The 13,545-nt window shown below is 41.2% G+C and overlaps 1 pseudogene; it reads right to left on the bottom strand.

Annotated features, from left to right (window-relative positions):
• Nucleotides 1-5,850: 5,850 nt before the first annotated feature.
• LOC143404183 (plakophilin-4 pseudogene) lies at nt 5,851-13,216 on the bottom strand (annotated as a pseudogene).
• Nucleotides 13,217-13,545: the final 329 nt, after the last annotated feature.

The raw sequence follows: 13,545 nt of genomic DNA, 5'->3' as shown, positions 1-13,545 counted from the left end.
TAGTTTTCTTTCTTTGAGGTGTCTTTGTCTGGTTTTGGAATCAGGGTGATGTTGGCCTCATAGAATGAATTTGGCAGAGCTCCCTCTTTTTCTATTTCCTGAAATAACTTGAAAAGTATTGGTATTAATTCTTCTTTAAGGTTTTGTAAAACTCCACTGTATACCCATCCTGTCCTGGGCTTTTCTTGGTTGGTAGTCTTTTGATTGCTTCTTCTATTTCATCCATTGATATTGGTCTGTTCAAATTGTGTGTATCCTCCTGACTCAGTCTGGGCAAATCATATGACTTAAGAAATTTATCAATGTCTTCACTGTCTTCTATTTTATTGGAATATAGGTTTTCAAAATAATTTCTAATTGTCTTCTGTATTTCTGTAGCATCTGTTGTGATTTTGCCTTTTTCATCTTCTATGTTAGTAATTTGTGTTCTCTCTCTTCTTCTCTTCATTAGCATGGCTAAGGGTCTGTCGATCTTATTTATTTTTTCATAGAACCAACTTTTAGTTTTGCTAATTTTTTCAATAGTTTCTTTTGTTTCAATTTTGTTGATTTCTGCTCTGATTTTAATTATTTCTTGCCTTCTGCTACATTTGCTGTTGTTTTGATCTTCCTTTTCTAGGACTTTGAGATGAAGTGTGAGTTCATTTATTTGTTGGTTTTTTCTTTTTTTGAGGAATGACAACCAGGCGATGAATTTCCCTCTTAAAACTGCTTTCATTGTGTCCCATAGATTCTGATATGTTGTGTCTGTATTTTCATTTGTCTCTAAGAATTTTTTTATTTCCTCCTTTATGTCTTCTGTAACCCTTTGATCATTCAGTAACATATTGTTCATTTTCCATGTGATGTAGGATTTTTCCTTTCTTCTTTTATCATTGATTTCCAATTTCATTTCATTATGATCAGATAAAATGCATGGAATTATCTCCACCCTTTTATATTTACTGAGGGTTGCCCTATGGCATAATATATGGTCTATTTTTGAGAAGGATCCATGTGCTGCTGAGAAAAAAAAGTATATCCACTTGATGATGGTTGAAATATTCTATATATGTCAGTTAAGTCTAGGTTATTGATTGTGATATTGAGTTCTATAGTTTCTTTATTCAACTTTTGTTTGGAGGATCTGTCCAATGGTGAGAGAGGTGTGTTGAGGTCACCCATAATTATTGTGTTGTGGTCTATTTGATTCTTGAACTTGAGGAAAATTTGTTTTATGAACGTCGCAGCACCGCTATTTGGTGCATAAATGTTGATAATTGTTATGTCTTGTTGGTGAATGATTCCTTTTCAAAGTATATAATGTCCTTCCTTATCCCTTTGGATTAACTTAGTCTTGAAGTCGATTTTATTCGATATGAGGATGGCCACCCCTGCTTGCTTACGAGGACCGTGTGCATGGTATATTTTTTCCCAACCTTTCACCTTCAGCCTGTATGTGTCAATTCCAATCAGATGTGTCTCCTGGAGGCAGCATATTGTTGGATTTGTTTTTTCAATCCATGTTACCAGCCTATGTCGCTTTATTGGAGAGTTTAAGCCATTAACGTTTAGAGTTACTATTGATACATGGTTTGTACTTCCTGCCATGTTTGATTATTTATCTCTTTTTTCTAATTTAGTTTGTTTCTCCATGATTAGCTTTCCCCTGCCCTCTGTCTTTACTGAGGCACTTCCCACTGATGGTTTTGGTTATTGTTTTTTATTTCTTCCTCGTGTAGTGTTTTGCTCAAGAAGCTTTGCAATGCTGGTTTTCTGGCTGCAAATTCTTTTAGCTTTTGTTTATCATAAAAGATTTTTATTTCATTGTCATACCTGAAGCTTAATTTTGCTGGATACAGAATTATTGGTTGGCATCCATTGTCTTTCAGTGTTTGAAATACGTTGTTCCAGGATCTTCTTGCTTTCAGCGTCTGTGATGAAAAATCTGTTGTTAACCTTATTGGTTTATCCCTGAATGTAATCTGTCTCTTTCTTTTGTAGCTTTTAATATTTTCTCTTTGTTTTGTATATTGGATATCTTCATTACAATGTGTCTTGGCGTTGGTCTACTGTGATTTTGTGTGCTTGGTGTCCTGTACGCATCTACAATTTGTATATTCATTTCCTTTTTTATTTCTGGAAAGTTTTCAGTAATTATTTCATTCAGCAGGTTACTCATTCCCTTGGTTTGAATCTCTATACCTTCCTCTATCCCGATGACTCTTAAATTTGTTTTGTTTTATGTTATCCCATATCTCTTGGATGTTTTTCTCATGATTTTTAACCAGCCTTTCTGAGTTAGCTCGGCTCTTTTCAATATGATATATTTTGTCTTCATTATCTGACATTATGGCTTCTACTTGCTCCACTCTGTTAGTGATACTCTCATTTGAGTTTTTAATTTGGTTTGTAGTTTCTTTCATTTCTAGAATTATTGTTTGATTTTTTTTATAATCTCTGTCTCCTGATAAAGATGCTTAACTTCTTCTTATATCTGTTTATGTAATTCCTTTTCAATGTATTCTTTCAGTGTTTGAATTTGCTGTCTCGTATCCTATTTAAGGTTCCATTCCATCTGTCTAAGGTATTCCTTGAGTTCCTTATATGACCATTTTTCTGATGACTCTAGGTCCTCCTGAATATTTAGGCTGTCCTGCATTGTTTGTACTCCTTTTCTTCCTTGCTTTTTCATGCTGCTCATGTTACTTCTTGTTCTGTTTGAATGCTGAGTTACCATTTACTCCTATAAATTTATTTGATGCTTGGGAGGAAAGGTATTAGAAGGGAAGGGAATAATTCACTAAAGAGAATGAGAGTAAGCAGGTAGAATTCAAGGAAGGGGGAATAAGAGAATTGAAAGGACAAAAGAAAAAAATAGAAAAGAAAAAAAATTAAAAAAAAATAATTTAAAAAAATGAAAATTAAAATTTAAAAGAATTTAAAAATTAAAAAAATAAAAAAATTTAAAAAACAACAAAAAAATGAAAATGAAGAAAAAAAATTAATATATGCCATCTTAGAGTTTGATTAACTTCTCTTCCAGTAGGTGGAGCTGTACCCACTGGGCCAAGCCTCTCCTCTCAAAAGGCGGGAACCAATCACTGTGCAGCAGCTCTTCCTCCCAGACTGGGCAGGTCTCCAATGCTGAGTGCCTAGGGCCTTCTGTTGTGTTTCCTCAAGCCAGGCCTGGCTCATCGGTGACGCTCACCACAATACTGGCTACACGCCAGGTCTGCTGCTCCTTGGAACCCTGTTTTCATGAACTCCTGGGCACACTCTCCCTGTTTGCCATTCCCTCAGACCCTAAGTTTGTAGAGCTTGGGGCTGAGAACCCACAGCAAATTCGCTTGCCCTCTGGCAGCCACGCCCCTGGTAGCTGGTACAAGGGACCTCAGTTGTCAGCGCTGGTGGGAGCGGTAGCCAGGAGTTCCGCGCCACGGGTCTGCGCCACTCCTGATTCCCTTGGTCTGGCTATCGTGCTCACGGGAGAGCTGGGAGGGGCCCTTAAGGTTTCCCCGCTGTGTGGAGAGGGAAGGCTAGGGGATTACACACCTGTTGCCGCTGGTTTCAATGAATTTATCTCCTCCGCTGCGTTTTGGTGACATCAGTTCTCTGCCATGGTGGAAATATGTGGGGTTTTTTTCGAGTTTAGAATGATCACCAGATTCACACCAGTGCCAAGAAACAAGCAAACAAGACTCCATGAGCCAAGGAATAAGTGTGCTAAGTAAAAAGTTAGTGAATCGAAATATTGTCTTTAAGATAAAATTAGCAGTGGTCCAATTGGTTTTAATTCCCTTTGTTATCTTATGGCGTACATTTAACTTTTGTGAACCTCATATAAATCCAAATACAAATATTCTTCAGTCATTTAATAAATTTCAAAGTCAAGTCACTAAAGACAGAGAGGTTCACAATTACATTCCACCATTCACTGATAAAGGACCATGTGTGTGATCAATGACTTTTGTTATGGTTTAAATGTAGTGTCCCCCAAAACTCATGTGTGAGACAATGTGAGAAGGTTTGGAGGAGAATGATTCAATTATATTCTTAACCTAATCATGAATTAATCCCTGATGGGATTAACTGGGTGGGGGCTGGAGGTAAGTGGGGTGTAGCTAGAGGAAGTGGTTCATTGGAGGCACATCTATGGGATATATATATATATATATATATACATACTTGGAGAATGATATATCTCTCTGCTTCCTGATCATCCTGTGAGCTGCTTCCTGTGCCACACTCTTCTACCATGATGTTCAGCCTTATCTTAATCCCTGAGGAATATAGCCTGCTGAAACCGTGAGCATTCAAGTAAACTTTTCTTCCTAAAATTGTTCTGGTTATATCTTCTAGTCACAGCAGCATAAAAGCTAACTAAAACAACCTTCATCATCATGTGCTCTCCTTCGGGGAGGTGATCTTTTCCTGCCTGCAGAGCATAAAGGGTCTGCTTCAGTTTAGGATCCAGAATGGCTCATGACCTCCCTGCTAGGATCCTGGGTTTCGCACCAGTCCCGGTAGAAACTTAAAACACAAAAGAGATGCCACATAAAACACCAACTGCACCATCAGCAGAAAGACCATGAACAATGTGGCCAGGAACAGCAGCAGGGTTAGCTGATCTGGTGCCACCTTGGGGGAAGGCACAGGGCACACAGGGACACAATCCTCCCAGCCGCCATGGTCCCGAGGTCCTCTGGGTCCCCAGGAATGCCAGGTAAGTGTCTCCCAGGGGTCACAGTGACTTCTCGCCCAGTTTTACAATGTTTTTACATGTACTTTCCCAATATCTTGTGGTGTTTACTGTATTTGTGTTCATTAGAAATGATAGTTTTTAGTTTGCTTACCTTAAAATGTCCTTGTATGGACGGGGGTATTAACTCAGTGGTAGAATGCCAGCTGAAGAGGCCCTGGGTTTGATCACCAGCACTATAAAATAGTAATGATAATGATGATGATGATGATGATGATGGCAATAAATATGAATAAAATAATTTAAATGTCCTTCTCAAGGTGGAAGCACAGACAGAACACTGATTTTGTCCTTGTGTTCTTTTCTAGTGTAAGGAGTTGGAGAGTTAGAGGGAGACACTCCCTTAAGAACTTCTTCAGCTGCATCCCCTCACTTTTGATATTTTTGCATTTCAATTATTCATCAATTCAAAAGCTTCCTAATTCCCTGGTAATTTTTTTTCTTTAACACATAAGTAATTTTAAAAGAAATAGATTGCCTAATTTCAAAACATTTGGTTGGTTTTCAGATTTGTTATATTGTTGACTAATAATCTAACTTTGTTGTGGTTAAAGAATTCTCTGAATAAAATCTTTAAGATATTTTCAAGACTTATTTTTATGATTTATTATTCATATTTGTGAAACTGTGATAAAATACCTGAAAAAAAAAACAACTTAAAAGAAGGTACAAATTAGTTTTTCTCATAATTTGAGAAGTTTTAGTCCATGGTTACTTGGTATCACTGTAGTGGGCCTTTGGTGAGGCCAAACATCATGGTGTCAGTCCTGTGGTAAAGCAAATGTGTTCACACCATAGTGTCTGGGAAGTAAGAGAGGCAAGTGCTCTGATACTGAGACACAATCCCAGCCCCAGATATAGTATTATCACTGACAGATACGAGAGCGTGTTGGGTCCTTTGGAGGAATTCAGCAGTGCTGGGATAGGACAAACTCCATCCCATTGATCCTCATATGAACTTCTCTTTTTCTTTTTCTTCTTCTTCCTCCAGCAGCTTGGCTTGGAGTCTTTTCTGGGAGATTCTTTTCCTACCTAGTAAGTCATCCAACTCGTCAGTCCCAGCAGTCAAGCCTAAGGGACCTTCAGTTCCAGCCAATAGGACAAGTTCCTCACGGTGCACAATTCTCCACCATCTTGCTGTTATAATCAGATGTGTTCACACCTACGGATCACTTAAAATGGTGAGTCAACCAGCCTCTCACAGGACTGTATTTTCTTCCTTACTTTATTCCCTGCAGGGTTGAGGTCGCTCAGGCACCCTGTCATGTTATGCAGAACTAGTGAAGACAGAAATTTAATTTTATAATCACCAACAAAAGAAGAGCATTCCACCCAGAGCAGGAACAATCACAGTGTTTGTTCAGGTTGAGAGGGCATTTCAGATGATTGATGTCTTCTTTAAGGCATCACATGAAGATGAATAGCAAATAACTCCTGTAACAAGCTTTATTACTCCTGCATCAACAGTTTTTCTTACAGATGCAAGATGGCAGGTATCCCACCAACATTTTTCATGGCTATTTGATTTTCATCTGTGGACTTGCCAAAAACAAGGTTTCAGAGGGCACAAGTATCCTTCTGAACTTTCAAAACTCTATGGTCCAAAAAGTCAAACAGATGCCTGATTCGCCCTAGCCTGTATACCTCCAATTTCACTTTGTTGTTGCCAAAACCCAGGTGCTGGAGATAGGCTGCTGTGTTTGCTTGGATGGAGTGCAGCTGGTGCTGCAGCATATAAATGATTTGGGGCAGCTTAGGATTGTGCCAGGCAAACTTCCTGGGGTCTTTCTGGATGCTGTCCCATGGGAGGCCATCTATGAGCTGTGTGTGAACTGAGTGACATTCAAACCATTAGGCAGGGAAGACTGGTTTTGGGAACTCCCAAGCAGAACCTCCTGATGTGAGAATGCCCAATTCACGTTGGCACTCTGTTCTAACTCACAGCTCAAGTTTCAAGCACAGTCTCAGAGAGAGAGAGATGGGTGTAGCCTGCCAAGCACCAATCAACCTGTTTATTGCAAGACCCCTGCTACACCAAGGAATGAGCACCAAAGCAAGACTCCTCCCACTGAAACCTTATCTCTGCCTTTGATATACTCCTCCTTAAATAAAAAATTAGGGCCTTTTTCAGATGTTCAGTTCCAGTTCCTATCAGGACTGGAAGACCCACCAGACACTCCTCTATTTAAATTTAACCTTTGGCTTTGTCTTACTTCTTACTGATTATTTTAGACTTTTTATTTTCCCAGGCGGCTCACACCTCCTGAGCAGGAACCTGCTATGTTGGGGTGCTGGTCACCCCATCACACTGTCTGTTGATGGGGATCTTGTGGTGCCATTATCAGCCAGAGCTGCCTACTGAAGCCTGTTATACTTGATATTGTATTGGCCTGTAGAGCTGGGTGTAGGTAGCTGTTGAACTTAGAGAATAATCATTTGTTTGGTATGGAAGGTCATTCTGTTGGCTGGAAGTCTTTTATAGATTCCAACACCTGAGCTGGTGTGATAGAGAGCCACCTGCCATCCTTGGAGCTCCACGTTTTTTTGGTTTGGCCTGTGGTACACTGGGCTATAATAGGTCCTTCCCTCATATACAGGAGACATAGCAGAATACATAGTCTAGTGAAAGCTGTCTGTGCTGACAAACACAGGAACTCAATAAGCCATCAGGCTGTCTGGGTGAGATGGAACCATCCTATTGTAAATATCTTACTGTTACTATGCAAATTGCTCCATGTCATGAACACCCCTTTTCAGAGAAGATGCCAGATGATGTGGTACTGCAGTCGATCCTGCACATTTGGGGGGACGCTGCCGCCACCTGGCTTTGGGAAGGAGAAGCTATTGTGTCTGTGTATCTGTCAGGGTCACTGGGGACTCAAAAGGTGGTTTGGCATTGAGGGGCTATTCCCCTGGGATTGGAGGTCTTTCAAGAGGTGACTGAACCAATCTGCCACACAGCACTGGGAGTCCTGAGTACCCTCTAAAATCATGGTGTGATGTGTTGAAAATGTGGCCTCCAACTTGGGTGCATTAAATTTTGTTGTCATTGGATTCTCTCCAGCCAGCTACCAGAGGATTCCCTACTTCCTGTCTCTGTGGATAGTGAGTAGATGCTGCTATTGTCCCAAGTAAACTTTATATATATATATATATATATATATATATATATATATATATATATATATATAATATAAATATATAATATATATATATTATATATAATATAATATAAAACTACATATATATAGTTTTAGTTTTTGATGGCTTTTTATTTTATTCATTTATTTATATGCAGTGCTGAGAATCGAACCCAGTGCCTCCCACATGCAAGGCAGGAGCTCTACCACTGAGCCACAACTCCAGCCCCCAAATAAACTTTTGAGTACCAATCCATCAACAGCTTGTAACAGGGGTCCACTTCACCTTTTGAACATAGTTCTGAAGCTTATTTTTTAAAGGGACATTTTTTCCCTTTTCCTTTTCTCCCCCTCACTCTCCCTAACCTGGAGGCCAGATTACCCTGAGTTAACTGTGTTCCACAGGAAGGAGATGTCTGTAAGAGGATCTCAGATGTGACAAATAACAAGTGAATCCTAACACTCCATCAGTGCCCCTGGACTCCCTGTCAGGGCATATTTGGAATGTAGCCCTCTTATAAGGAGCTCCTTTAAAATCCTCTGTTCCTTCTGATGGGCAGAATCACTGCCTCAGGGACAGGAGTCCCCTGTGTTTCTCCTTTGTCAGAGAAGCAATAAAACAACTTTTTCCTATTTCTCAAAACTGTGTCCTCATTATTAATAGGCATTCATTGGCATTGGGAACAAGGACCAAGCTTTTGGTTACAAGCTGAGTTCCTTCTGGGCCTGAGAGTTCAAGCTCAGCTCCTTCTTCTCACCACCTCCTACACATCTTGCCCCACCTCCATCCCTCTCTCCTCTCTGTCCTCCTGGCCTGCCTTGTTGTTCCACTCCCCATTCCTCTTCTTGCTCCTCCTGCCCACATACCCTCTATCCCTCCCACATACACACCATACAGGCCAACACAGGAAGGGGTTGCCCTCATGTGAGATGAAGATGAAGGAATATTTTGTATCAGAAGAAAAATCAAAAACAATCACATTGTTTCTGGTCAAGCTCAGTTTATGAGGAGACCAAAGAAAATGGCTGCACCTTAAAGCTGAACTTCAACCACAGCTATCAAGGTCTAGACAATTCCATTTCCTGTTCCTCATGGCTATGCTAAGAGCCATAGCCAAGTAGTATGATGCATGGCATTTTTGGTTGAAAAGTGAGGCCAGCAAGCCATTGAGATGATATGATTATGTTAAGATCTGCATTCATATGGATATTAGACTCCTGCTGTCCACCTTGGCCTGCTAGGGACTCCTGGAGAGTTCCCATTGGTTGGGGAAGTGCAGTAAGAGGGAATTCCGGAGGAGGGACTTCCTGTTGGGGTCCAATGCTGCATGTGTGGGTTGGCAATTTCCCCGGGAGCGTAAGGGGCATTGGTGGCAGTTTCAAAAATAAAGTTTGTTTCTGCTTGAGTGGCTTGTGATTTTGTTCCCAGCCAGACTGCGGCATGGCTAGATCTGGCCCTCATCTTGAGGGACTTGAATACCCTAGGCCCTTTTCTAGCACCACCTCATGGCCTTCATTGGGCACATAGAGATCCCCATGGTGCTAGAGGCTACAAAGCAGCAGGAAAGCCTGACCAAAGAAAACCATCCAACTGCCCCATTTAGAATGAGCCAAGGGTACTGAGCCAAAGTCAGCAGGCTCCCAGGTATACAGAATCTGCCTCTCCCTCCCTGCTTCCTTGTGTCCTCTTAGCCTCAGATGAGATTTCTGCACCCAAAGCCAGGCTTTGAGAAAATAAGGCCACATCTAAAATAATCTCAACACTTATAAAATCCTAAGGTCATCAGTGGAGTATTTCCAGAGCCCAATTTTAAATTTAGTATTTTTGCTATGTCAGGCTATGCCTTAAGGTAGTGTTTTAATTTTACTAACTTGATTTAGTGTTTTGTTTTAATTTCAACATTAGTCAGCACATGAATTAAGAGTATGTGGCAGGAGCTGGGGATGTGGCTCAAGCGGTAATGTGCTCGCCTGGCATGCACGGGGCACTGGGTTCGATCCTCAGCATCACATAAAAATAAAATAAAGATGTGTGTCCACTGAAAACTGAAAAACAAAAAAAAATAAAAAATAAAAAAGAGTATGTGGCAGCCAGAATAATGGCCTCCCCAGGAGATCCTCTTCCTAATCCTTGGAACCTGTGAACAGGCTTCATTCATTATCTAGCAAGGGACTTGCCGATGGGCTTATGTTAAGGATTCTGAGATAGGGAGACCATGCTGAATGGCACAGGGTAATCCATAACATCCAAATAATCCCATGGGTCTTTAACATGGAAGAAGAGTCAGAGAAAGAGGTCAGGGTGATGGATCAAGCACTCTGCCTGCTTTGCTGGTTGTGAAGGTGGAGGAAGCAGCTACCAGCCAAGGATTGACCTATCAATTTTAGGCCTGTTGGGACCCTTCGTGGACTCCTAACCCACAGAACTCTAAGGAAATGAGTTTGGGGTGTTCTCAGCCACAATGTTTATGGGAATTGGTTACAGCAACAACAGAAAATCAACACAAGTGCCTCTCTAATTCACTTCACCACTGATGAGATTTGAAGGATGTGATGAACTCTGAACATTCTGAAGGCCTAGTTTGACAGGTCAAGAGATACTATTACATATTTTAAGTGGTACCTGTTCTGTTTTCCCTTCCAGCCCCCTTTATAGGACTTAAATTCTATTTCCCCTCACAGGATTTCATTTTTAACTGTTTCTAGGAAATAATTATAGAGTTATGGCTTAATTTTAATTCTAGAAGGCAAAAGAATACAAGAATTTTTTTGAAGGAATCTTTTAAGATTTTTATTTCAACATTTATGGAAGTATAAGAGGACAGATAAATGAGGATGGTGAGTTAATCTGTCTGCAGCCCCACCTGGCCTGAGGGGACAGAATATGTCACATTCCTCAGCAAACTGACTCAGGGGTAAGAAGGCCTGGCAGTCAGTGTAGGTAATAAATGATGAGGTTGAGAAAATAAGGGCTGGTTATCAAATAAAAGACAGATGGTTGCTAACAGCTAACCTGGGGATCACACTTTCCAGCACAAGGAGCTGCTATTGATTATCCCAAGTGCTCCAGCTCCTTCTTACCCTTAGGCATATGCACATAGAAGAAAAAGGTGTGTGGGGGGGTTTCTGGGGTCTATAAAACAGCAAGACACACCCACTACTACTGACACCCAGCTCTTTGCCCACTTCTGAAGCCAGAATTAGTGAGACAGTCAGTATAAACAGGTCAATCTGGTCAGGTCGGTTTAAGGAGGCCAATTTTGAGTGAGTCTGACTAGCTGGAGACTGTCCCCTGAGGGATTGAAATGTTAATTCCTTCAGAGCCCTTCCTCCACCCAAGAACTGCCCCTGCTCCAACCTGTTGCTAAGGTAACCAGTCACAGGAATAGCTCCCTACAGGGAGCTATAAGGTTGTTAATTAATGTGGGCTGCACCATCCTGCCCTTCCCACTTCAGCCTACCTGTTTCCCACCTTTTGGCCATCCCACTAAGCATTTTCTAGGTCTAGTCACTGCCTAGGCCTAGTCCCATACACAGGAAGGAGAAAGATAAGGGGAAGAGGCAGGAGAACAAAGGAAGCCTAGGACATATAAAAAGGGCAGAACACCTCACTTCTAGGGATACCAGGACACCAGCTCTGGCCCCCTCCTCCCTCCCAGGAGAAGTCTATGTTACCCCTTTTAAATAAACCCTGCTTTATATGCATGCCTTGACATGCTTCAAACTTCAACAGGTGAGGAAGCAGGACTTGTCACTGATAGATAACCAGCGGTACCAATTCTCTTCAGAGAAGTCTGCTGTCCCTGTCTCTTTCTTATATAAAATATGCTTTCTACACTTGCCTGGGTGTTTCCCAGCATGTTTAATCCTAAACACCAGGGAACAAAGACTCATTCCTGATCTCTAGGACTGGTATCAGAATGACATAATTTTCAACTATGGTTCTTAAATAAATTTATTTAATGTTTTGACTCAATGATATAAAACAATGTGTGTTAAACTATGGTCAGTAGCCCACCTGCATCAGAATCACCTGGGATGCTTATATTTAAATGCAACCCTAGGGTCCCACACCCACAAAATTTCTTGGCATTTCATCCCAGGAAATTGCTCCCACAATCTTCACAACTGATTTGTGAAACAGACTGCATTTGAAATTAACAACTCCAAAGCCTTTTAACTTCTGACTTTCCTTAAGCTGAAAATGGAGTCTGAGGGACTTCCCTGGCCCTGAGGGCACTGCCCAGAGGAACTGAGTCTGAGACATGTTTCTAATTAACACAGCCTAGCTAAATATACACATGGATATTTCCTGCCTTTTGTCCTACTGCACCATAGATCTTATAAAAGATTTCCATGCTCCTGAGTCACAAACGATGGAGAGTTGAGAAAGAAAATATTCTCTATCTTGCTCAAATCCATCATTGCAAGAAACTTTTATTTCCCTTGCCATCCTAACTCCTGAGTTTTAATGGAACATGACAAACAGCAAAATATGTCCTTCCTTGTGAAAACTGTAAGGCAAATCAAGTTTAAGGATCACTCCATCATATTGTATATTGGAAATTTTCGTAAAATAGAGGAAAAATGAAATTTTAGACTTAGACTTTATGGATTAGACTATTATTTTTTCATGACAGTTTGTCTTTCCTATTCTGATACACTTGTTCTGGGAAATTGTGTAAAAATGCAAAACAAAACAAAGAAAAACTATTTCCTTATACACATATTTCTTTAATAGCCACCAAAAAAAGATTGTTGTTTCCTCTCATCCTCCCCATCCATGAGTTATGCTGGCCTTCAACATATTGCTACAGCAACATAAATAAATCTCTATCATATATTTATACACACATACCCACATCCTAGGAGCACTCTGAAGACACAGACTAGGCTTCAGTACAACTAGGGCCTTGCCCAGACCACTTAAAAACAAGCAGAGGGCTGCTATATGCAAGACTTTCCATAGGCTTGGTATGGCCATCAGTTCCCAATTCGCCTGAGGGAAGTTAGGATGACAAAGGGATAACATACCTAATGGGGGTAGGGACAGTACAGTTTGGAGAACATGTAAGAAATGAAGAAGATCATGCTAGGCTAAGCATGACAGGGCATCTAACGAGTCACCAATTCCCCACACAGAATCAAAGCTCTCAGAACTGGTGGTACAGCATGAAGCCCAGCCTGACTTGGCCCAGAGGAGCTACCTGGTTAGGTGTGGATCTGTGAGCAGTGCTCGCTGAACCCCACTGACACTGTCCAGCAGGGCACTGCTGCTCAGTAGTGTGCTTCTATAACTGTGGAGGAGCTTCAGCATTGGGATCACATGCCCCATGTGTAGAAGGCAACTATTTCCTTTGCATTGACCATCTGAGGACAGCTGTTGAGATGAGAACCGTGCTCTGGCAGGTGCTGTGCCACTGAGGCTGTTCAGAAGCAGTGTCACAAGTGCTACTATGCAATCTCACACGCGCTTTGCTTAATGCTGGGCCCAGGGGAATTTGGCTACTGTTATTCCATCACTGCCAGGAAGTCATTCTACCTTTCTGCCTACCCCACAAGGGCACATCTCTGACTGCATCTTCAGACCTCCAGCAGATTTAGAGGAATCAAGCCCAGATTCTCCTCAGCAGACAGGTAGTTGTGCAAAAGAGGGGCAGGCCC

This window comes from Callospermophilus lateralis, chromosome 7 (genome assembly GCF_048772815.1).
Source record: "Callospermophilus lateralis isolate mCalLat2 chromosome 7, mCalLat2.hap1, whole genome shotgun sequence".
Taxonomy (NCBI): Eukaryota; Metazoa; Chordata; class Mammalia; order Rodentia; family Sciuridae; genus Callospermophilus; species Callospermophilus lateralis.
This window is presented reverse-complemented; position numbering and strand designations above follow the sequence as displayed.